The sequence below is a fragment of the Notamacropus eugenii genome, chromosome 1 (assembly GCF_028372415.1).
Source record: "Notamacropus eugenii isolate mMacEug1 chromosome 1, mMacEug1.pri_v2, whole genome shotgun sequence".
Lineage (NCBI taxonomy): Eukaryota > Metazoa > Chordata > Mammalia > Diprotodontia > Macropodidae > Notamacropus > Notamacropus eugenii.
This window is the reverse complement of record NC_092872.1, coordinates 33,219,335-33,246,033: the sequence shown is the minus strand read 5'-3', so window position 1 is coordinate 33,246,033 and position 26,699 is coordinate 33,219,335. Positions and strand designations below refer to the sequence as shown.

The 26,699-nt window shown below is 36.6% G+C and overlaps 1 pseudogene; it reads right to left on the bottom strand.

Moving 5' to 3' along the window:
• Positions 1–16,840: 16,840 nt before the first annotated feature.
• Positions 16,841–17,177, bottom strand: LOC140499906 (small ribosomal subunit protein uS10-like; annotated as a pseudogene).
• Between the last annotated feature and the right edge of the window lie 9,522 nt (positions 17,178–26,699).

Here is a 26,699-nt window from a genome sequence, read left to right as displayed (position 1 = left end):
TGTAGATGAGTAGGTATAAATGCTTACTGAAGAAAATAATTCTTTAGACATTAAAATTGAGCAGGTAGATAATAATGACTTTATTAGATAATAAGAAACAATTCAACAAAATCAACAAAACCGAGTATAATCATTCAGAAGAAACAAATGGATATTCAACAAAATAGTGGACTTTCAAGCTTTATTGATAAAAAGCAAAAACTGAGTAGAAAACTCAATTTTCAAATATGAACCAAGAGAAACGATATAAATTAAACAAGAAAGGAAAATGATAAGGGACTTAATAAGGTGTTGGGGGTGTAAGCTCAGTTCCATGTGGACAGTCTCGGGCGGGTAAAGGTGAGAACTTCTAAACCTTAGAGTTCTCATGAGGCCCCCCAAGGAACAGCAGGGAATTGAGGTGTGAGACCGGGGTATCTCGTGCATTTCCGCCTCTTCCCGTGAGAAACGTGATGGGAGAGAGCATCCCCGCCCTCGAGATTGGCCCGGATCTGGGCACACCTATTGTTATCTAACAGGCATGGTATTGAGGTGCAAACGATATGGCAGGAGAGCTTAAGTAGGGTCAAGAAAGCCCGAAGGCGCTCTTAGCACTGAGGGACCCTTAGAGGACAGAAGGCCCCTCTTCCTTCTTTCCTCTCTTCGCTCTTCCCTCCCCCCTCTCTCCCCACTTCCACTTCTGCTTTCATTCTCTTACTGTAAGATCTTTGCCTCCTTGGGAGACCCCTCTCTCCTAAGGAAGAGTTCCCCCTGCACATGTAACCAGGACCCTGAATAAAGCCTAACCCCTGTTCGACTCCAGAGAGTCTCTCCTCTCATACGTTTATCCGGTTTGGCCAACCGAAGACCTGGGACAGGTAAGGTAAGACTTGGGTAGCCCTCAGGCCTCTAGGCCTGGCAATAAGGTTAAATCTTTATTTTCCTACATAGGAAGATAATACTTGGGATACAAGAATTTTTTCATTATTAGAGCAGTTAGAAGGCATACACATAGACAGAACTCATAGATTCAAGTTGAATATGATATGATATCTAAAATAAAAAATAAAAGAGTGAAAAAGAGGAATGAATTGTGCAAAAGAGAAAGGGAGAGGTAGAATGGGATAAATTATCTCACATTAGATATGTAAGAAAGAGCTTTTATAGTAAAGAGGAGGATGAAAAAGGTGGGAAGAAGTATTTGAGCCTTATTCTCACAGGAAAATTGCCTCAAATGAGGGGAGAGTGGTAGGGAGAGATTTTGGAACTCAATTTTCAAAACAAATGTTAAAATTGGCTTTGCATATAATTGGGGAAAATAAAACAATAAACACTGACATTAAAAAAAACTCACACAGAATAGGCCAAATAGTAAAAGAACCTCAAAAAACCAATTAAGAGAAAAATACCTTAAAAAGTATAATTACATAAATTAAAAGAACTTATGAAATGCACTGAAGAGAACTCCTTAAAAAAGTAGAAGTGGACAAACAGAAAAAGAGTTCAAAAGAAAATAATCCCTTAAAAGTTTGATTCAGGCAAGTGAAAGTTAATGACTTTATTTGACAATAAGAAACAATAAAATCAAATAAAAGAAATTGGAGAAAATGCAAACTATCTCATTGGAAAAAAAACAACTGACTTAGAAAAGAGACCCAAGAGAGATGATTCAAAGATTATTGGACTACTTGGAAGCCATGACTAAAAAAAAAACAGTCTAGACATCATCTTTAATGAAATTATCAAGGAAAACTGCTTTAATATTCTTGAATCAGAGGGTTAAATAGAAATTGAAAGAATCCACTCACCAACTCTTGAAAGAGATACCAAAATGAAAACCAGAAATATTATAGTTTCATTACAAAAATTGCAGGTCAAGGACAAATATTGCAAATAGCCAAAAAGAAACAATTCAAATATCATGAAGCCAAAAAGTCAGGATAACAAAATTTATCAGCTTCTACCTTGAAGGATCAGAGGTCTTGGAATATGATATTCTAGAGGGTAAAGGATCTAGGATTAAAAAGAAAAAAGAATTAATTACCCAGGAAAACTGAATATAGTCCTTCGGGGTGGGGGGGAAAATGGATATTCAATAGAATACAGGACCTTCAAGCACTCTTGATGAAAAGACCATGAATAGAATAGAAAAAGACCATAGAATAGAAAATCTGACTTTCAAATACAACACTCAAGAGAAGCATAGAAAGTTAAACAGGAAAGGAAAATCATAAGAAACTTAATAAGGTTATACTCTTTATATTCCTGCATGGGATGATGATACTTGTAACTCACAAGAACTTTCTCATTATTAGGACAGTTAGGAAGATGGCACAGGTGTGAATAGAATATAAAGGGATGATATTTAAAAAATAAAATTAAGGGTTGAAGGAGGAATGTACTGGAAAAAAAGGAAAGGGAAAGATAGAATGGGGTAAATTATCTTATATAAAATAGGCAAAAAAAGCTTACTGTCATCAGAACTGGCTCAAAAAGGAAATAATACACACTCTCAATTGGGTAGAGAAATCTATCTTACCCTACAGGAAAGTAAGATGGGAAGGGAGGGCAGCTTCAACTAACTACCACAAATAGAGTCAATTTAACCTCACCAAGGGAACCACTGCTGCAGGTAATCCTATTATTCTTATTTTATTGATTCCTAATTGTTCTCTTAATGCTTTTCCATTTTTCTCAAATTCCCAGATGCATTTATATATTTCTCACTGACAATAGTTCTGTAGATTTGCTTAACTGCTTCTATCACTTGAACTTTACTGAGAAAATTGAAACCATCCAATGTTAGGTCCCTTGGGCCCCTCCTCCACAGCTCAAAATAGTTCTTCTTTCCTTGACACTCTCTTCACTGAGTAATACTGCTCTCTCCTGATTCTAACTCCTACCTGTCTTATTACTCCTTTTCAGTAATTTTTTCTGGCTCTTTATCCATATCATATACATCAACCATGTATGTCCCCCAAGATTCTGTCCTGGGCTCTTTCCTCTTATTCCCTCACTTGATGCTCTCATCAGCTCCCATGGAGTCAATTAATTAATTATTCCAATTACTTAAATCAAATGTCTACAAGTGATTTCATTATCTTTCTCCTCAAGCCCTCCCTTCTTTGTAATATTCCTGCTACTTTCTAGGATTAACAACAGATATCATGCTCATTTTCCTTTTTATTTTTCATCTCTTCTTCTCCTCTACCTTTTTTCTTCTGAGATTTCACGTGGTCCAAAAAATCTTTTTAGGCCTTACCACCTGTTAAGCTATTGCTTCAGCACTTCTCCATTTTAATGCAAAACTACTGAAAAATATACCCTATCATTGCCAATTCCAAAGCTTCACTGCCCACTTGCTCTTCTGACCATGTAATCTTACATTCTAATCATATTCCGAAACTGTTTTCTGGGTCACAAATGTTCTTATGTTTTTGAAATCAAGTGGTCTATTTTCATTTTTCATTGTCCTTGATCATTCTTCATATTATTGTTAAATATGCCCTTCTTCTTGATATTTTTTCTCTAATAATAATAAATTATTATTATTATGGTCTATGATGTGTCAGATACTGTGTTAAGCTCTGTCTGTGTGTGTGTGTGTGTGTGTGTGTGTGTGTGTCTATGTGAAGGGAAGGGAAAGGGAAAGGGGAAGTGGAAAGGGAAAGGAAAAAAAATTATATTTGTACTATATACGTCTACCTGAATGTCCTGGCAGAGCCTAAACTCCAACAATTCAAAAAAGCTGATGACAAAATCTTTATTTCAAAACATACTCTTCCTTCTAACTTGCACCTAGCATTATTGTTCTTCTAATCACATATTTTTGAAACCTCTGATGTAAGCCAATCTTTTTATATTTTCTTATCTCCCACATCTCAAGTAGTTGAAAACCTCTTTTAATGGGATCATAGATTTAGAATGATAGGGAGCCTACTGGTCACTAAATCCTACCCTTTTATTTTACAGATGAGGAAACTGAAATCCACAGAGGTTTAAATGATTAGTCCTGGATCACACAGTTAGTACATTTTACAGTTCCAACAATACTTCTCATTACTTTTTAATACTTGGTTTTCTACTGTAACAGAAAGCAAATTCGGATCTTTTGCTGGTTTTCTGGATTGAGGTTTAGTCAATCATACCTGTAAGTGGCTGTAGCCAGATACATGCATGTGGGCTCTAACCAATCAGATAAGTGCATGTGGGCTCTAACCAATCACATATGTACATACATGTGGGCTTTAGTCAATTAGATGCTGAGTAGAACTGTATACAAAGAGAGTCAACATTGAGAAGAAGAGAGCTGAGAGGAGACCTCTGAGAGTGGGGAAGAGACCTCTGATGGCAGAGACTTGCTGAAGGAACCTCTAAACTTTGAAAGTAAATAAAGCTGTAAGGCAGAAACTCGACAATAGGAAGGAGGCTTAGTTTAAGCCCCTTTTGAGATCTATTAAAGTGAATTGAACTGTTATCACAGACCTCTGGATTTTGAAGGTAAATTAAGATGATGGTACTGGTGGTGTGTGTCAATATTGCTGCTGCCTTGTTGTGCTTTGTTTTCCCAGAGATAGAAGCTTCAGGCAGGAGCCAGGAGAGCTTGGAGTGGAGCAGTCATGGAGCAACAAAGAACTGCCTACATGTAAATCCGGGTGAGAATTGGGAGTGGTCAGCCCACAAAAAAAGGACCATGGGACTTTGAAGTTAACCTCGAGTTAAGATGAAAGAGGACTTTGCTTGGAAACTTGGCATTGATTGGGGAGATTGTTCTTACTGTGACCTAGGGGTGGATGGTGTGTTGTTTTCTACTACCCCCTAAGGATGTGCTGTACTAGGGAAGACCCTATCCTGGGCCCCCCCAATTGTGTAAATAAGTATTCTGGGGCATGCTACTGAATGCAATGAAATTTGCAATGTGTGGTATTACATACTGAGTGTTATGACGTGTGTGTATACATATATACATACAAACATATCTATATATACAGAGAGAGAGAGAGGGAGAGAGAGAGAGAAAGAGAGAGAGAGAGAGAGAGAGAGAGAGAGAGAGAGAGAGAGAGAGAGAGAGAGAGAGAGAGAGAGAGAGAGAGAGAGAGAGAGAGAGAGAATGACGCATTTTGCTTAAGGATGTAGCTGTGAATGTTATGATTTACTTTATCGAGCAATGTTTACTTTCTTGATGAATAAACAGAGTTCATTATACTCTGTGATTAGACCCTTGAAATCATTCACAGCAACAGTCCTCAGGTGTGCTGCCATGATTGGGAATACACTACTCAAACCATATCCTTCCCTAAATGAGCTACAATGACCCCACTTAAAAGCTCATTAAGATTTGCAGAGGGCTTTCCACAAAACAATGAGAACTTGATGGAGTAATTTTTTTTTCATATGAGGGAACCAAAATGAAGAGGCTAAATGATTTTCCTGTCATCACACATATAGCTATCTGAAATAACATTTATATCCAGTCTCCTGAGTCTGTATTCCTGACTCTCATCTGTGCCAAACTGTTTTTTAGTCATTAGGTTAAGAATTGAAAGGAAACTAAGACATCATCCACTCTAACCTCCTAAAAATGTTGAGGTTTGGAGAGACAAAAGATGTTTTCCAGTAGATAGGATCACTGGAACTCAAACCAGAATTTTTGATTCTAAATTTAATACTCTTTTCATTATAAATATCCTCTCTTTTACCATTACTTTGTCTATACTTGGAATACTGCAACAGCAAGGACTTTAACATGCACAGGAGGACCTTCTGTACAGGTTCTTAGTTATTTTCTAAAAAGAAAGCAACTTTTAAGGGGTCAACAATCACTTTAATCAAACACATATATAATTCACTTAGTTCAGGGGAAAAAACACCTTGAACTTCAAAGAAAATGCAAACAGAGAAACAAGATCAATCAACGGACAGAACTTCCAACTGTCTGACCATAAGCAATACATACATCACAGATCAATAGACAGATCCATACATGCATAGTTATTAGAGAGAGAAGCACCAACATCTCATTTTTTTTAAAGCTGAGAGTGCTACTTAGCTGCTTCCCGGAGTCTCCTCTGGCACACAAACCTTCTTCCAAAAACTAAGCCCCAAAGCAAAATGTCACCTCAGAGTATATATACACTTTTCAGACCGAGAAGGCATCACTTGAAAGCTAGTGCCTCATTGGAAGGTCCATTAATGGTTGGGGAAGATCTTTAACTCTCATTAGCATTACAAATACTTCTTTCTCTATCTCTCCTTCTGTCTGTCTGTCTATCTATCTTGTATAAGATAAAGAGTTTTGTATTAAAATTAGAGGTTCTGGCTTTGAGTCTCAAAGTTCCTATACATATTTCCTCCATGTCTGGTTATCTTTAACACACATACAATATGATATTATTGTTACAATTTTATATTATATACTCATTATAAATGTCTATTGATGAATATATATGAGATAAAATTAGAGCGCTATCAAAGTTACTAGAGTATATCCCATCCATCCTGCTACATGCAACTAAAATTGCTTGTATCTTTCCTTTACCAATCTCAATTGGAAATTATCTTTCCTGTGTAGGAACTTTGATAGCACTCTAATTTTATCTCTTATCAATCAATTAATTGACACTTATTAAATACCCACTATGTGTCTGGTACTCTGTAATGTACCTGGGACACAAAGAAAAATAATAAAACACTCTCTTTCCTCAAGGAGTTTACATTCTGCTGGAGGAGGTACAGCACATTAGTTAATACAAACTAACAATGTACAATATACAATATACAAATGCACAATATATTAAAAAAATTCTTAATGCAGTTTTGATGCTTAAAACTGCATTAAACTTTTGGAATTCTTCGTATATTCAAAATGAATACCAAGTACGATTGCAGGATCATAAATACAGAGCTAGAAGGGGATGTAACAGTTTCATTTTACAAGTGAGAAAACTGAGGCCCATGGAGTCAATGTGACTTAGTTAACAAAGGTCATCCAAGCAATAGGAATCAGAGGCGGTATCTGAATCTAGATCCTCTGATTTCACATAATTTAGAAAGTGTTTCATTTAAGAAGTGAAATTTCTGCAGAACTTTGAAATATACTAGGGATTCAAAAATGGAAATGTGAGGAGTCTCCAGTTACAGGAAACAGTCTGTGCAAAGGTATATCAATGGCAGAAAGAATGTTATGCATGAGGGATAGAAGGCAGATTAGTTTGGCAGGACCAGAGAGCATAATAATTGAAATAATAGATAATAGGTCTGGACAAACAGATTGGAGCGAATTGTGAAAGGAAATGCCAAACAGGGGAGTTTTTATTTGATCTTAGTGCTAATGGGGACATACTGGATTTTACTAAGGGCTTCTTTTTTTCACTTTGTTTCATATTTCCTAGTAATTTGTAAACCACTTGAGACCAAAGACTTAGTTTCATTATTCTTTTTTTCTTTCATTTTTGAATTACAAGTCTATGTATTTTCAGTTCTTGGAACAAAACAAGCATTTCCATAACATAGTACAGTTTAAAAAAATGTTGTTTGAAGATGAAACTGCAAATCTATAATGTACAGCTTACTATTTCCTCCAATATACAACAAAGATTTATTTCATCATTCTTTACATCTACTTTAGCAATTCCATGTGTGTGCACATAGCAGATTCTTAACAATTGGTTCTTAATAGCACTTGTGAAAAACCCCCTATATCTTGACCATGATACTGAAGAGATACTATCATGTTATAAGAGTGAATCAAGGTAATCTAAAAATTCAATAACTATGTCATTGGGTACCACATGCTAAATTCAGTCTTTGCTCTATACATTTTTCAATATTCAAATGCCATCTATAGAATATAGCATAAAATAACAGATAATTTAATGAGTTGTGATGACTGACTCTCAGTTGCAAGCAAGTTACTTTTTTGTATTTCACCTTTGTCTCTATCAGCTTTATTCAAAGGCTCAGGAAACAAAAGGCATTGATGTTGCTCAGGGTGGATGTGAAAAATAAAAATCTGTTGGGAAAAGAATATGCTCCCAGTCACTGGTTTGGAGTCCATCCAAGAAAGGAAGAAGTAAAACAGCAAAAGTTCTTAGGGTGCTCCAATAGAAAACTAAAATAAAAGAAATATAAAAATAAGAGTTTTCCAAAGGAAAATCTGTTTGAGGACCATTTATCAATCAATAGAAGCCACCAGCTAATGACAGAAAAGACCAGCATTTTAGGTATGAAGAAATTTGATTAAATTCAATTGTCTTTACACTATACAGATGTATAATAGGAAGAAAATCATTCCGGTCAGTCATGTATTACCCACTGAAGAAACTAAAATAAAATCAAATTACTTTGATTCGTTAAAACCCTCTGTGATTATCTAATTTTACCAAATTTCCTAATCTCAATTCAATTGCTTAGTATTACGTTAATGCCAGCAACAAAATATCTACACAAATCCAATCACATTACCAGTTCACTCAAATGTAACTAATAGCTCTCTAGAATCACCACCTTTGTGCAAAAGTAAGTGGTAAAAATGATGTAGCACAAATGATGGAAGTTTTATCAGTCGTTCTGTACTATAAATAATGATTACTTATAGAAGGTTCTTTCAGGAATTCCTCTATCTTCTCTTTGACACTGAGGTATTCTTTGATGGCTTTTTAATTCAATAATAATGAAAAAATATCTGAGCCTCTTGTAAGAGATCTTTTCCTGATGTGATAGTTTTCTTTGTACATAGAAATAGAAGTGACTTCAAAAGCTATATATTCTATACCATATTCCAATAGTAATTGCTTCTAAAGAATTCTCCAACAATATATCAGATAGCCATTAAACAGAAAAGCCTTCAGGCAATCAGCAGAATGAATGTTGCTTTCCACATAAGAAGACCTGGGTTCTAACTGTAGTTCAGCCACATACCTGATTTCACAATCACTTAGTACAGCAAGACTTTTGGTTGCAATTTCCTTATTTGTAAAATAAGGGTCCCGGACTAGATTCCTTTAAAGCTCCATATTTTATCCCCCATGAATGGAGTCTCACTTCTTCCTAATGCATTGCATTCCACTTTAAGACAATTTTAATTTCTAGGGAATTTTATTTATACTAAGCTAAATATATGTCTCTACAAGTTTCACACTGGCACTATTTCTAATCTTTGGGGCCATGTAGAACAAGTCTAATAATTTTTAAACAGGATAATGAACAACTAATTAAATACATTTCTCAAGTTGCCTCTAGATTTTTCCAGGGATTTGTTTTATTGTTCATACATGCTTCTTAAGGAGGATTTCTGCTTCCCAGACCATCTTGTTCACTGTCTTTTGATCTAGCTCACAATGCTAATTTTGATTATTGAATACTATCTGGAGGAAGGATGTCTGGTTTTGATTTTGTGAATCAGCTCTTTCAATCATATGCATGTAAATATAAGGAAAGGTCTTTATTCTTTATGCAACATTTTCAAGGTGTCTTAAGAAATAGTTATATTATGACTCCTGAAGACAGACAATTGGAGTTCAAGTCCTCAATATTTATTAGCAATATCATTCTTGCCCCTTTAGTGATGGATTCAGATTTTCTTATCTCTAAGTTTTGGATAATAGTATTTGTAGTAGAAGCATCCTGATGATGCAATGAATAGAACTCTGAACCCGAATTTGGGAAGACCTGAGTTCAATTCCAGTCTCAGTCATTAGTGACTCTAAGAAATTCATTTAAGTTCTATACGTAAAATGGGGACAATAATAACACTTACCTCCAATGTTTCTTGTGAGGATCAAATGAAATAGCATTTGTAAAGTGCTGGTAGATATATATCATTAATATTAATGTCCTATTACTACCTACCCACACAGTATTGTTACTGAAGAGAGTTATAAAACTTGAAGCAATAATAATTGTGAACTATTGCTATTATTCGCTATATAAACATATATCTTATGAGAGAGAAAGTGACATCATGGATGGGAGGCTGATCTTGGAATCGGAAAAAATTTCTTTTCAAGTCCCGTCTCTGAAACATATTATCTGTGAGATAGTGTATAAATGATTCAACTTCCCAGTTCCACCAGACAGTACTCTGGTACTCTCAATTAGAAATAACTAGCTGAGCCACAGAGGGGAAGTGAGTTTTCACAATGGAATTTCCCGATGATGATGATGATGATGATGATGATGGTAGTTGACATTTAAATAATTTTTCAAGGCTTACAAAGCACTTTATATACTGTGTGATATCAAATTAAAAAGAAATAAATTTTGGGGGGCAACTAGCACATTATCTTATTTCATCCTCTGAACAATTCTATAAGGTAGAACTATCATCAACATTTTATAGACGAGTAAACTGAGGAATATGGAGGTTAAGTGACTTGCTCAGGATCACTCAACTAGTAAATGTCTTAGGCATAATTCATACTCAGACTTTCTTGGATCTAATTTTAGTACACTATTTACTGCATATACCATATAGCTGAGAAAGGGAGGGAGGGGGGAAGAGAGAGAGAGAGAGACCCTAAGTATATGAGCATACCAACAGATATAAGAGAAAAAAGAATAAAAGTACTTCACTGAATTAGACTTAATCAAACTGCCAGTTTTAATATATAGACATTCTTATTGTCTCTATTTCCCCTTCCTTGCCTTCCCCCACCTTTCAATTTATGTTTGCAAAGGCTTTTGTTTAGGGAATATTACCTTTTCTTTAAGGCAATTAGCAAGGCCAAGATAATTACTTCATTTGGCATGGATAAAGAATTATTGATTTGACCACTCTATAACTTTGGTCTCTGTACCATTTAAAAAATGAGACTTTGCTCAGCCCCTCTACACAGTCAATTAATGTAAATGATCTCCAGTGCTTAAGCATCTCTCATCTTGTGGAAGGAGTTTGTATACCTTGAGGATTTTCTATGGATCATGAAATTTGTACTCTTTATTTGAATAGGGAATGGAAAAGGAAATTCTCTGACAGAAAATCAGTATCTAAATCATTTAATATAGGAAACCCTACAGTTTTTTTTTTCACATCAATTGGAATGGGATGTTAAAAAACGAATTGGTTAGGCATAATACCTCAAACATTATTTTAAAGGAAATTCTTGTAATTATAAATCTATACTGAGTATCTTCCCAATTGTAACTATTATCCTCAAAAATTACACTGGATAAAAGTCAGTGGAAAAGATTTATTGCACCTGGGTGATAGTGGAGTATGGTCCAGCAGAAGCTGAACCAGAAGAGATGTGACTCAAGCAAAAGAGAATCATGCCTTCAGAGCCCCTGAATCAGGAACACCAGTGACTGCTTCAGGAGCTCTCCACCCACAGACAGTAAGGTGGTTGAACAACTGGTCAAAAGGAGATTACTGGTGTCTCTTTGCTAAGGCTGAGGCAGAACTCTATTGCTTTACACATACACACATCTGGGGTCTCAGTCCTGGGTGGCAGCTCCTGGACAAGGAAGAGCAATAGCAGAGCAGAGCTTACAGCTACAGTACAGCAGGAAACCTCCTCACATTTCCAGGGCAGAAAAAAGTGTTTATGGTCACATACAGAACAGAGAAAAGGCTGGGAGAGTTGTAAACACCTCTCCTTAGATCATACCACCTTGGAAGAATTGAAAACACATAGGTCCCTAGAAGACTCTCAAAAAACAAAACAAAAAAACCCAGCTACATGAAACTCCTGAAGCTTGGGACAGGGTGCCTTCTACCCTGGAAGCAGAGGCCTACTTTCACGAAGAGTTAAAAGCCAAGTAATAGGCTGGAAAATGAGCAAACAACAGAAATAATTCCTAAAATAGAAAGTAACTATGGTGACAAGGAAGATAAAAACACATATTCAAGAGAAGACAAAAAAGTCAAAACTCCTACATCAAAAGCCTCCAAGAAAATATGAATTCATCTCAGGCCATAGAAGAACTAAAAATGGATTTAAAGATCAAGTGAAATACAAAGAGGAAAAATTGGGAAGAGAAATGAGAGTAGTGCAAGAAAATCATAAAAAAGAGTCAATTCCTTCATATAAGAGGCACCAAATATACTGAAGAAACTAATACCTTTAAAAATACATGAGGTCAAATGGGAAAAAAAAGAGGTACAAAAAGCCAAAAAGAATATCTTGAAAAGCAAAATTGGTCAAATGGAAAAAGAGACAAAAATCTCTAAAGAAAAACTCCTTAAAAAGTAGAATTTGTCAAATTGAAAAGGAAGTTACTAAAGGGCACCAAAGAAAATAATTCCTTAAAAATTATAATTCAGCAAATGAAAGCTAATGGCTTTAGGAGAAATCAAGAAACATTCCAACAAAACCAAAAGAATGGAAAAAAATAGAAGACTTTGAACTACCTCATCAGAAAAATAACTGACCTGGAAAATATTTCCAGGACAGATAGCTAAAAAATTATTAGACTATCTTGCTACCTGAAAAAGATAAATAAAAAAGCCCAAACATCACCTTTTAAGAAATCATCAAAGAAAAATCCTGATATTCTAGAACCAGACCATAAAAAATAGAAATTGAAAGAATCTAACAATCACCTCCTGAAAGAGATCTTAACATGAAAACTCAAAGAATATTATAGCCAAATCCAGAGCTCCCAGGTCAAAGAGAAAATATTTCAATCAGCCAGAAAGCAACAAATCAAGTATTGTGCTTCAACAGACAGGATAGCAAAAGATTTGGCAGTTTGTACATTAAATAACTGGAAAGCTTGGCATATGATATTCTTGAGGGCAAAGGAGCAAGAATTACATCCAAAACTCAGATACACAGCAAAACTGAGCATAATGCTTCAGGGGAAAAATTGGACATTCAATGAAATAGAGAATTTTCAAAGATTCTTAATGAAAACACAAAAGCTGAATAGAAAAATTGATTTTAAAATATAAGACTCAAGACAAGCATAAAAAATTAAACAGAGAAGGGAAATCTAAGATCCTTAATAAGTTTAAACTGTTTGGATTTCTACATGGGTAGATTATACTTATAATTCACAACAGATTTCTCATTACTAGAGCACATAGAAGGTGTATATATAGACAGAGGGCACAGGTGTATGTTGAATATGAAAGGATGATATCTAAAAAATAACATTAAGAGATGGGAGTGGAATGCAGTGGGAGAAATGCAAAGAGAGAGGTAGAATGGGGCAAATTATCTCACATAATTATATCACATAAAAGAGGCAAGTAAAAATTTTACAGTGGAGAAGATGGTGGAGGAGGACAGTGAGTGAAACTTATTCTCATAACAATTGGTTCAGGGGGGCAGAGCCAAGGTGGCAGAGTGATCATAAATGTTCTCCTCCTTCCCTTGTTGGCCTTGAAAGATTGATAAAATATTTCCCCAGGAAAAATTCTGGAACAGTGGGATCAGCTAAAGAGGCAAACAGTCTCTTAGCATGTGAGGTTAGGAAAATCACAAAGGGGTGTCCCTATTGCTGTGGCTGAAGGGTACCATCGCAGGACTGAAGCTGACCAAGTAGCCCCGTATCAGCAAACCAGGAAGAGATCCTGAGCCCCAGGAGGTAGAGCCCCTCAATCATTAACACCAGAACATGCCTCAGTACCCCAGGGAATAGGGAAGACACTAGTGCAGATAGGTTCACCAACCACTGAGCTTGCCTTGCTCTAACTAAGCAGAGGAGACCTCCTGTGGCCAGAATCACTGCTCCCCCACACTTAACACAGCTAGCTCCATGGTAACTCCAGAGAAACTCAGAAAGAATACACCTGGCCTCTGCATTCTCACACCAGCCAGCTCAGCACCAGGTAAGCTGCAGCATTTTAGCTTCTAGCTGAAAGAATCAGAGGCCACAATACACAAAGCCTGAAGTTCAAGGCCCAAGAACTCTGGGACAGAGTTATCACTAAGTTATCACTTATCTTTGCAGATGATATCATGATATACTTAGATAATTCCAGAGAATCAAGTAAAAAACTACTTGAAACAATAAACAACTTTGGTAAAGTTGTAGATTACAAAATAAACCCAAATAAATCATCTGCATTTCTACATATTACTAATAAAACCCAAGAGCAAGAGATGGAAAGAGAAATCCCATTTGAAGCTGTGGTAGACACCATAAAATATGTGGGAGTCTACCTGCTAAAACAAACCCAGGGATTATATGAAAACAATTACAAAACACTTTTCACACAAATAAAGCCAGATTTAAGAATGTGTGAAAACATGAGTTGCGTGTCAGTAGACTGAGTCAATATGATAAAAATGACAATTCTACCTAAATTCATTTACTTATTCAGTGCCATACCAATCAATATATCAGATAATTATTTTCTAGAACTAGAAAAAATAATATTAAAATTCATCTGTAAGAACAAATGGTCCAGAATATCGAGGGAACTAATGAAAAGTTAAGGAAAGTGGCCTAACCCTATCAGATCATAAATTGTATTATAATGTAGCAGTCTTCAAGACCACTTGGTACTGGCTAAGAAAAAGAGGGCTAGACCAGCGGAATAGGTTAACTACTGAAGAGACAGGAGTCAATGAATACAGCAATCTACTGATTGATAAATCCAAGGACCACAGCTTCTGGGATAAGAACTCACTCTTTAACAAAGATTGCTGTGAAAATTGCATGACAGTTTGGTGGAAACTGGGCATGGACCAATGCCTTACACCACATACAAGAATATGACTATTATGGAATTGTTTTGCATGACTATACATCCACAATCTATATCAAATTACATTCTTTCTCAACTGGAAGGGGGAGAAAGAGAAAGAATTCGAAACTCAAAGTTCTAAAAATGAATGTTAAACATTGTTTTTACATGTAGCTCTACGAAAATAAAATACTAAATAAAAGAAAAAAATAATGGAAAAAGAAAAAAATGGAATTTATTATTAAAACAATAACTTGGTCATAGTTCCAGTTCTTTATTGTTAATTTATAAGACTTCAAATCACTACATATTTATTAATTATCCATTACATACCCAGTGATATACTATGGGTGAAAACTCAAAGATAAAAACAAAATGGCCTTTGCTCTCAAGAAGCAAGTATACTCTGAAGAACAGGATGTAAGGTATCCATTTGCATAAAATATACTAAGTCATCTATAGTGATTTAAGGAAGGATGACTTGCTAATCAATGTGTGTGAAGGTTACTTTCATGTAAGTTCCTATAGTGGAGGTAGCATCTGAACTTGGTTTCAAAGGAAGCTTGGAATTTTAGGAGGCACAAGTATTAAGAAAGTGTATTTCAGACATGAAGGACCACTTATGGGAAGACACATACAGGTAAGACAATATTTTCAATAGGGAATGACTACCAGAACTTTTTGACTGGAAGAGGGACTGTGGAAACATGAGTCCCTTTTGCATAACTACGGTCCAAAGGCAAAGAAAATTCTGCACTTTGGTTTTCAGATCTTCCATCTGAGATGGAATCGGAAAAGTGAAGAACCAGAAAAACTAACTCTTAATAGAGAGAATTGTAAAAGTTAAGCTCTGCATCAGCATGTTAAAATAGTATCTTCATCACCTCTAACATATATCACTGAACTTTAAAACAAGTTCTCTTTCTGGGATGCATTCATTTCATTTGTGTTTTAACTGCTATTGTAAGTGGGACCCCCTACTGATAAAGTTAGCAAGGAAGAGATTGAGTTTTCATTTTGCTTCCAACTGTAATTTGACAACTGAGGGCCACACGTCTTCAAATAGTCTCTTCAAAAATATAATGACACTAGGTTATAATGCATTTCTAGCAATGGATTCTGGCTCCAACTTTGCAGAATACTATAGGGAGATAGAACTTTTCCAAAATAGTTATATTTATACTAGATAGATAAATAGACAGACAGACAGATAGAAGACCGATCATCTTCCCCTCCAAATAGAATATATACTTCCCCAACCTTCTATCAATAAACCACCCCTTATAACCATGAGAGAAAAAAGCAGGAAAAAAAAAGTTCATCAAAACATCATTTGACCCTGACAGCGTATGCAATGCTCTACATCCATACTTCCCTATAAATATGGAAGGGCTATATTTTATTATTTAGTAGAGGAAAGGGAAAAAACTTGTTTAATATAATTAAGGAGCACTATTTTCCTTTATTTTCTTTCCATTGACATTGCAGTAATCACTCTTGGTATTTCTTTCTTGTTTTCATTTTACTTTGCATAACTTTATGCCTTTCCATACTATCTTTCACATTCATAGTTTTTTTATGGTGTAGTTTTGTTACATGTATCTCAATTTTATCCATTCCACAATCACTTGATGTATAATTTGCTCCTAGTTCCTATTTTAAAAAGTGCTTCTATAAGTATCTTCATGCTAGATCTTTCTATATTTAACCATCTTTGGGTCTATTCTTCGTAGCAGGACCTCTGACTTAAAGCCTATGAACAATTTTATTACTTTCTCAGCTAAAATCCAAAGTGATTTCCAGAACGGCTGCACCAGTTCACAGTTCTACCAAAAGTGTATGTGTGTGTGTGCGTGTATGTGTGTGTGTGTTAAATAATTTTTATTATCTTTGACTAATTTTCTACCTTCAGGAGAGAAAATGTATTAACTATTGAGGACTGATGGTTTTCTATTTTGAAAAATCTCAAGGGAGATTTCTCACTACTTAAAACATAGCATCACAGACCTAAATGCATAAAGACACCACAGGGACAATCTAATTCAATCCCTCTCAACTAAAGATGGAAAACTAAGTGCCAGAAACATTAACAATTTTGCCCAAGATCACACAGTTTGAAAGGAGGAGAGGTGGAGTTAGACCTCTGATCTTCTGATACCAGATGTAGCACTATTTCTTTTTTGTTTTTGAAATATTTGCAATCAATTTATTAAACGAGATGATTGATTAGCCATCTGCAATGGCAACTTCTACAGCTGGTTCAGTGCTGATAGAAGTGATCTGTTTAACAATTCAGAAGGACTGTAAAAATCAAAAAAGTTGTTGGAACTGATCCCATGTCTTTGAACCTTCACCACAAAGAGTGTTTCTATTTGTGATTTTAAGTGTCTTAGCAAGCATTCAAACAGGTCCTTTCATTTCAAGTTCTTTTCTTGGCTCCTCTAATTGGGTCAGCACACATTTTCTCGAGTGTTTTCACATTGTGGCTGGTGAGGGTGATCTGGATCCAGTGAATGGTCACTTCATTCTTGACAAGTGTCTTGCTGGTGTCTGTGAATGCCATGGCAGTGCCGTGGCTTCCTGACCCACTTATTCCTCAGAGAGAGCAAACAGTGGTAAGTCAGGAGGAGGAGAAGCAGGGAATACTGACTCTGTACCTGTAGCACTATTTCTACACAACGTAATCGTCAAATCCAGATTTTTGCCTTACACTTTATGTTAAGATATTTCTGTTTAAGTTCAACCATGATCTTACTGTTGTAATACATACCTATTTCTTCCTGTTGTGTAATTTGCTTTTACATGCTTTCCCTTTCTTGCTCAGGCTGGAAGTGCCGTGGCCTCTTATGTGTCTGACCCTACTCAATTAGAATGGAAGCTTCGACCTATTAAATTTCCAATTTGAATCAGTTTTCTCTTCCTTAGATAGCAGGATAGCACTCTTCTCTGGGAGTCTGGCTCACCATATTGGCTCCAGACTTATTGCAAACACCTGATTGCCCCTGAAAACTGAATCTCGGAACTCCCAAGCTCAAAAGATCCATTGATCTCAGCATTCCCAGAAAAAAAGAATTACAGCTATGTGTTATCAGTTCAAGGGTATTGAGTTCTATATGAATGGGAAATACAAGTCAACATCTACATTAAAAAATTCATGTAAAATCAACATTCAGCGCAGCTTTTACCCTTTTCTTCTCTAGGCTAAACAACCTCATTTCAAAGACTAATAATCTTAAAGTTATGATAAAAGAAACATTAAAAATTATCTAATAATTATTTTTGCGAACAAGAAAATGAAAATAGAATTTAAATGATTTATTCAAGATCACAAGCATATTTTATTGTTAAATAGAGAACCGAGAATGTGAAGAATCCAGGTCTCGGAAGTCCTAATTCTTCATCCATGTCACCTGCTGCCTGTCAAAGAATCACAATAATTGAACATCCAAGCTAGAAAGACCTCAGAAACCATCTAGTCTATCTCGTATCTGAATGATGGTACCTTGTGCAACAAAACCAATCAAGAAGTCATCTCCTTTCTTTGAAAACTTCTAATGAGACACCTTTAAATTAACTTTTTCATAGATTAAATTGCCAGCAAACTTTTCCTTAGCACAGTGAAAAAAACAAAACAAAACAAAAAACCTATTTCTTTGCAACTGCCACTCAGTGAGTTTAGTTCTTTTTCCCTGGGGACAAATCAGAACAAGTTTAATCCTTTTGCAACATGAAGGATCTTCAGATACTCAAGGATAGATATCTGTGATGTTTTCCTTTCCTTTAAGTCTTCTCTCCAGGCTAAATATCCCTGATTCTCTCAACTCAACTTTGTAGGGCATGATCTAAGTAAGGCATTTCATCACCCTTATTGCCATCATCTGGATACTCACTAGTTTGTCATTGTCCTTCTTAAAATTTGTTACCAAAAACTGAAAACTCTTTTAGAAAAAAAAATAAATTAAAGAAGAAATGGTTGAAAATTCCCTAGACCTGGACACTATGCCTCTCTAACAAAGCCTAGTATCAGAATTACTCTTTGAGCTTTCATGTGGCAATGATGACTAAAAATGAACTTTCAGTCCACTTAAGCCCTCATAAATTTTTTTAAAACAATTTGGGCATGTTCTTCATTTTGATAATTTCAGCCAAAATTCCTTTATGTGATTAATTTTGGAATGATCTTATTCAATTTGCCTACTATCCTATTTTCAATTATCATTGCTTCTAAATGTAGTATACTGCAATAAAATGCTTTCATTTCAACTGAAAAATAATTGGAAAATTGCTGTATCCTATAAGAGCTGCTATATATAATCACCTATAAAAGAAGTGATAAAAAATATTCTATTTTGAGAATAATATAATAATAATGTTCAACTAACAGAATCTTGAAACATCCCAGCTGGGCCAAACCTATTGAGGATTTGTCTACTCTGGCAGTCTCATTATCCATATGTCATATTAGTTTATATTAACATCATGATCATCAGCAATTGAGACCCCATACATAGAATACTTTTCTAGGCAGAAGGTGAATTACAATGAATTGTAGATAACATGATATCATCCTTGTATTAAAATCTATGGGTAAGTGATCACAGAGAAAAGAAATGGAGCTATTATATGAATAGAGATGAAGAAATATTTTTAGTATCACACTATAAAGCCAGTGTGGCATATAGATAAACTGATCCTGATGCCAGAAACTGACAGACAATGATTTTATTTTTTAAATAACATCTTATTGTTTCCCCAATTACTTGTCAAGACAATTTCTAGCATCATTTTTAGATTTTATGTTCCTAAGGTTTCTCCTTTCCCTCTTCTGATAATGGGAGGCAACTTGATATAGGTTATACATGTACTACTATGTAAAATATATTTATATATTAGTTACAGTTATGAAAGAAGAAGAAGACAAGAAGGGGAAAAACATGTAAAAGAATAAAGTAAGTGAAAAAAACATGCTTTGATCTGCATTCAGAGCTCATCAGTTCTTTTTCTGGATGTGAATAGTATTTTTCTCCTTGAGTCTTTTGTACTTGTATTGGATTGTTGTGTTGCTGAAAAGAGCTGAATGACTATTCATGGTTGATCATCACATAGTGTTGCTGATGATGCTGTATATAATGTTTTTCTGGTTTGGCTCATTTCACTTTGCATCAGTTAGCATAAGTCTTTCCAAGTTTTTCTGAAATATGTCTATTTTTATTGCACAATAGTATACGATTATCTACATCTACCACAGCTTGTTCAGGCATTCCCCAAGTGACGGGCATTCATTTAATTTGTGGTATTTTGCCACCATAAATAGGGTTGTCATAAATATTTTGCAGATTTAGGTCCTTTCTCCTTTTTTATGATCTCTTTGGGATACAGACCTAGTAGGGTTTTACTGGATCAAAGGATGTGCACGGTTTGGCTGCCCTCTGGCCATAGTTCCCAATTGTTCTCCAGAATGGTTGGATCAGTTCACAACTTCACCAGTAATGCATTAGTGTCACAATTTTCCCACATCCTCTCCAACATTTATTATTTTCCTTTCCAGTCAAGCTAGTCAAATTGGTAGGTGTGACATGATATCTCAGAGTTGTTTTGATTTACGGTTTTTTAATGAAAATGATTTAAAGCACTTCTTTTTATGCTTATAGATAACTTTGATTTCTTTCTACATGTTTTTAACCTTTGATCATTTATCAAAGGATAAAGAAACTGAGGAATTTCTTGCATTCTTATTCATTTGACACAGTTCTCTACATATTTGGAGAGATGAGGCTTCTTTCAGAGAAACTTGCTCTAAAAAGTGTTTCCTAGGAGGGCAGAGTCAAGAAGGTGGAGTAGACACACATATGCTAGCTCCGAAACCCAAAGCCCATAAAATACCTGTAAAGAAGAACTCCGAACAAACTCTGGAGCAGCAGAAGCCACAGAAAAACAGAGCAGATGAGATTTCTGTTCCAGAGAGCCCAGAAAAACCTACACAAAAGGTCCATCATGCACCAGACCCAGAGCAGAGTCCAGCCCTGCCTTGACTGCGTGGCACCAAGAGAAGTGGATCCAAGCAGGCTTCAGGGACAGAATCTCCAGCAGCCGCACAGGTCCCTCCACCCACAGGTGCCAAAGGTCGGTGAGAGGGTCTCCTTGGCTGGTCGAGAGGGGAGTGGGGTGTCTCCATAATTCAGACACCCTCAGGAGGCAGCAGCAGAGGCAGCAGCGAAGGCAGCAGTAGAGGCAGCAGGGGACAAGGGCTCCCAAAGCAGGCAGGGGCTTGGATCCATTGTTGAAGGTCTCAGCATAAATCCCCTGAGGGAACTGAGCCCCGTGTGGCAGCCCTGCCCCCACTTGAGCACCTGAACTTAATCTCACACTGAATAGCAGCTCCTCCCCCACCAAAAAACCCTGAGGCTGGGAAGCAGCATTTGAATCTCAGACTCCAAGCGCTGGTTGGGCAGATCGGGAGGCGAGGTGGGGGTGGAGAGGACACTTAGAAGTCAAGTCACTGGCTGGGAAAATGCCCAGGAAAGGGAAAAAAATAAGACCATAGAAGGCTACTTTCTTGGTGAACAGGTATCTCCTCCCTCCCTTTCTGATGAGGGAGAACAATGCTTACCATCAGGGAAAGACACAGAAGTCAAGGCTTCTGTATCCCAAACATCCAGAATAAATATTCCATGGGCTCAGGCCATGGAAGAGCTCGAAAAGGATTTTGAAAATCAAGTTAGAGAGGTGGAGGAAAAACTGGGAAGGGAAATGAGAGAGATGTAAGAAAAGCATGAAAACGGTGGAGCCAAGATGGTGGAGTAGAAAGACACACATACGCATAGCTCCAAACCCACAGCCCATAGAACATCTGTAAAAAACAACTCCTGGTGAATTCTGGAGCAGCAGAGGCCTCAGAACAGTGAAGCAGAGGAGATTTCTGTTCCAGAGAGCCCCCAAACCTCTCACAAAAGGTCTGTCGCGCTGTGGACATGGAGCCCAGCCCAGCCCTGCCAAGGCCGCATGGTGCCAACAGCAGCAGATCTGAGCGGGCTTCGGGGATGGAATCTTCAGTGGCTGCGCAGGTCCCTCAACCCACAGGTGACAAGGGTTGGTGTGAGGGTCTCCTTGGCGGGCTGAGAGGGGAGTGGGGTGCCCCCATAACTCAGGACCCCTCAGGAGGCAGCAGCAGAGGCAGGAACAGACCAGGGCTCCCCAAGCAGGCAGGAGCCTGGATCAATTGTTGAAGGTCTCTGCATAAACCCCCTGAGGGAACTGAGCCCATGAGGTGGCCCTGCCCCCACCCCAGCACCTGAACTTAATCTCACACTGACTAGCAGCCCTGCCCCCTCCCAAAGCCCTGAGGCTAAGAAGCAGCACTTGAATCTCAGACCCCAAATGCTGGCTGGGAGGATCAGGACATGAAGCGGGTGTAGAGAGAATATTCAGAAGTCAAGTCACTGGCTGGGAAAATGCCCAGAAAAGGGAAAAAAAATAAGACTATAGAAGGTTACTTTCTTGGTGAACAGGCATTTCCTCCCTTCCTTTCTGAGGAGGAAGAACAATGCTTACCATCAGGGAGAGATGCAGAAGTCTAGGCTTCCGTATCCCAGCCCACTCAATGGGCTCAGGCCATGGAAGAGCTCAAAAAGGGTTTTGAAAATCAAGTTAGAGAGGTGGAGGAAAAGCTGGGAAGAGAAATGAGAGACATGCAGTCAAAGCATGAACAGCAGGTCAGCACCCTGCTAAAGGAGACCCAAAAAAATGCTGAAGAAAATAACACCTTGAAAAATAGGCTAACTCAACTGGCAAAAGAGGTTCAAAAAGCCAATGAGGAGAAGAATGCTTTCAAAAGGAGAATTAGCCAAATGGAAAAGGAGATTCAAAAGCTCACTGAAGAAAATAGTTCTTTCAAAATTAGAATGGAACAGATGGAGGCTAATGACTTTATGAGAAACCAAGAAATCACAAAACAAAACCAAAAGAATGAAAAAATGGAAGATAATGTGAAATATCTCATTGGAAAAACAACTAACCTGGAAAATAGATCGAGGAGAGACAATTTAAAAATTATGGGACTACCTGAAAGCCTTGATCAAAAAAAGAGCGTAGACATCATCTTTCATGAAATTATCAAGGAAAACTGCCCTGAGATTCTAGAACCAGGGGGAAAAGTAAATATTGAAAGAATCCACCACTCATCTCCTGAAAGAGAACCAAAAAGAGACACTCCTAAGAACATTGTGGCCAAATTCCAGAGTTCCCTGGTCAAGGAGAAAATATTGCAAGTACCTAGAAAGGAACAATTCAAGTATTGTGGAAATACAATCAGGATAACAGAAGATCTAGCAGCTTCTACATTAAGGGATCGAAGAGCATGGAATAGGATATTCCAGAAGTCAAAGGAACTAGGACTAAAACCAAGAATCACCTACCCAACAAAACTGAGTATAATACTTCAGGGGGAAAATTGGTCTTTCAATGAAATAGAGGACTTCCAAGCATTTTTGATGTAAAGACCAGAGCTGAAAAGAAAATTTGACTTTCAAACACAAGAATGAAGAGAAGCATGAAAAGGTGAACAGCAAAGAGAAGTCATAAGGGACTTACTAAAGTTGAACTGTTTACATTCCTACATGGAAAGACAATATTTGTAACTCCTGAAAGTTTTTAGTATCTGGGTACTGGGTGGGATTACACACACACACGCACACTCACACACACATAGAGACAGAGTGCACAGAGTGAATTGAAGAGGATGGGATCATATCTTAAAAAATTGAAATCAAGCAGTGAGAGAGAAATATATTGGGAGGAGAAAGGGAGAAATGGAATGGGGCAAATTGTCTCTCATAAAAGAGGCAAGCAAAAGACTTATTAGTGGAGGGATAAAGAGGGGAGGTGAGAGAAAAACATGAAGTTTACTCTCATCACATTCCACTAAAGGAAGGAATAAAATGCACACTCATTTTGGTATGAAAACCTATCTTACAATATGGAAAACTGGGGGATAAGGGGATAAGCAGAGTGGGGGAGATGATGCAAGGGTGGGCATGGGGAGGATGGAGCAATTTGAGGTCGACACTCATGGGGAGGGACAGGATCAAAAGAGAGAATAGAAGTAATCGGGGACAGGATAGGATGGAGGGAAATATAGTTAGTTTTATACAACACGACTATTATGGAAGTCATTTGCAAAACTACACAGATTTGGCCTATATTGATTTGCCTGCCTTCCAAAGGGAAGGGGTGTGGAGGGAGGGAGGTAAAGAAGTTGGAACTCAAAGTTTTAGGAAGAACTGTCGAGTACTGTTCTTGCCACTAGGAGATAAGAAATACAGATAAAGGGGTACGGAAAGTTATCTGGCCCTACAGGACAAAAGAGAAGATGGAGACAAGGGCAGAGAGGGATGACAGAAGAGAGAGCAGATTGGTGATAGGGCCAATTAGAATGCTCGGTGTTTTGGGGAGGAGGAGGGGACAAAAAGGAAGAAAATTTGGAACCCAAAATTTTGTTAAAATGAATGTTAAAAGTTAAATAAATAAATTTAATAAAAAAATAAAAATAAAAAATGTTTCCTAGCTTTCTACTTTCCTTCTAATCTTGGTTGCATTGGTTTTGTTGAACAAAATAATTTTTTATTATAATATAGTCAAAATTATCTATTTTATCTTTCAGAATGCCTTTAAATCACTTAAATTTTCCTTTAAAAATTTGGATAATATTCCACTTGGTGCATAAATGTTTAGTATTAATTGCTTTATCTATGGTACCTTTTAGCAAGTTGTAGTTTCTCGTCTTAAGTCTTTTAATTAGGGCTATTTTTGCTTTTCTTTTGTTGAGATCAGGATTGATACCTCTGCTTTTTTCCTTTAGCTGAAGCAAAATAGATTCTGCTTCAGTCCTTTACTTTTACCCTGTCTGTGTCTCTCTGCTTCAGTTGTGTATCTTGTAAATAACATATTGTAGTATTTTGGTTTCTGATACACTCTGCTATCTGATTCTGTTTTATGGGAGAGGTTACCCATTCACATTCACAGTTGTGATTACTATCTCTGTATTTCCCCCCATCTTATTATTACCCCTGCTTGTTCTCTCTCTAATTTCACCTGATCCTTCTTCACCAGTATTTGGATTCTGTCATCCCCCACCCCCTAATCTGACCTCCTTTCTGTCAGGTGCTCAACCCCTTTTATTTAATTTTCTTCTTTGCTACCTCCCTGAAAGGTAAGGTAGATTTCTATATTCAACAGATTATGTTTGTGATTCGCTCTTTGAGCCAATACTGATGAGCGGAAGTTTCAAGCAATGCCCATCATCCATCCTCTCCTCTTCCATCCCACTGTAGTCAGTCTTTTGTGCCTCTTCCTATGAAATAATTTTGGCCGACTTTACCTCTCCCTTCCTTCTGTGCCTGATGTACTCCTTTCTCTCATCCTTTACCTTTTGTCATTCTTAAGATTCACCTATTCCCACACCTCACGTATGCATGTATGTATGTGTATGTTTATGTATATACATATGTACGTGTATGTATGTATGTATGTATGTGTGTATGTATATACCTTCTAGGTGCATTATTAGTGATACGGTTTTTAAGAATTACAACTGTCTGAAGGTGATGTAGGAAAATTGGAACATGAATGCACTATTGATAGAGTTGCAAACTAATCCAACCTTTCCAGAGAGCAATTTGGCAACTATGCCACTATAAAACAGTGCATTCCCATTGATCTAGCAATAATACTAATAGGTCTGTATCCCAAACAGATTTTTAAAAATGGTAAAGGTCCCAGGTGTACAAAAATATTTATAGCAACTCTTTTTGTGGTGGCCAAGAATTGGAAACTGAGGGGATGTCCATCAGTTGTGGAATGGCTGATCAAGTTGTGGTATATGAATGTAATGAAATACTATTGCGCTATAAGGAATGATGAGCAGGCAAATTTCAGAATAATCAAAAAATACTTACATGAACTGATGCTGGTGAAGTGAATGTAGCCAGGTGAATACTGTATGCAGTAACAACAACATTGTGTGATGGACAACTTTGATAGACTTAGCTCTTCTCAGCAATGCAATGATCAACAACAATTTCTAGTCTCATGACAGAAAATGCTTTCCAAATCCAGAGAAAATACTGTGGAGTCTGAATGCAGATTAAAGAATAATATTGTCTCTTTTTTTCTTTCTTGTGGTTTTCTCTTTTATTTTTCTTTTGGATTCTCCTTTTTCAACATGACTAATGTGGCAATACATTATATATATGTATATGTTACATATACATATACATTCATATATACATATATATACATATATATGTATATATACATGTATATATACATATATATATATATATATATATATATATGTAAAGCTTGTGTTAGATTGCTTGCCATTTGGGGCAGGGGGAAAGGAGAGAGGGAGTTGGGAGGAAAAAAAATGGAACTCAAAGTCTTATAAAAGTGAGTTTTGAAAAATAAATTAAAAAATGAATGAATGAACAGGTAAGTAAATAGACAGTTAAATAAGTAGATAGATAAATGGATGAGTGAATAAGAATTACAGCTATCATCTTCCCACATACGGATATAAGCAATTTGACTCTGCTGAATCCTTTATTTTTTTCTATTCCCTTTTTACTTGTTTATGCTTCTCTTGGATCTTGATATTAGATATCTAGATCAAATTTTGGCTTAATTTCGCTCTTCTGATGAAAACTTGAAATCCTTCTATTTCATTGAATGACCATTTTTCCCCTTGATGTATTATGCTTAATTTCATCAGGTAAGTAATCATTGTTTGTAGTTCCAAGTTCCTTTGTTTTCCCAGAATATCATGTTCCATGACCTCTAACCTTTTAACGTTGTATCTGTGATTCTAATTGTGACTTTAATTTTAATTAAAATGTGATTCTACTGTTGTAGCTGTGGTTCTAATTGTGACTCCTCAATATACTAATTGTTTCTTTCTGACCACTTCCAATATTTTTTTCCTAGGCCTGATAGTTCTGAAATTTGGTAATAATATTCCTTGTAGTTTTTATTTCAGGATCTCTTTCTTGAGGTAATCTGTGTATTCTTTCAATACCTATTTTGCCCTCTG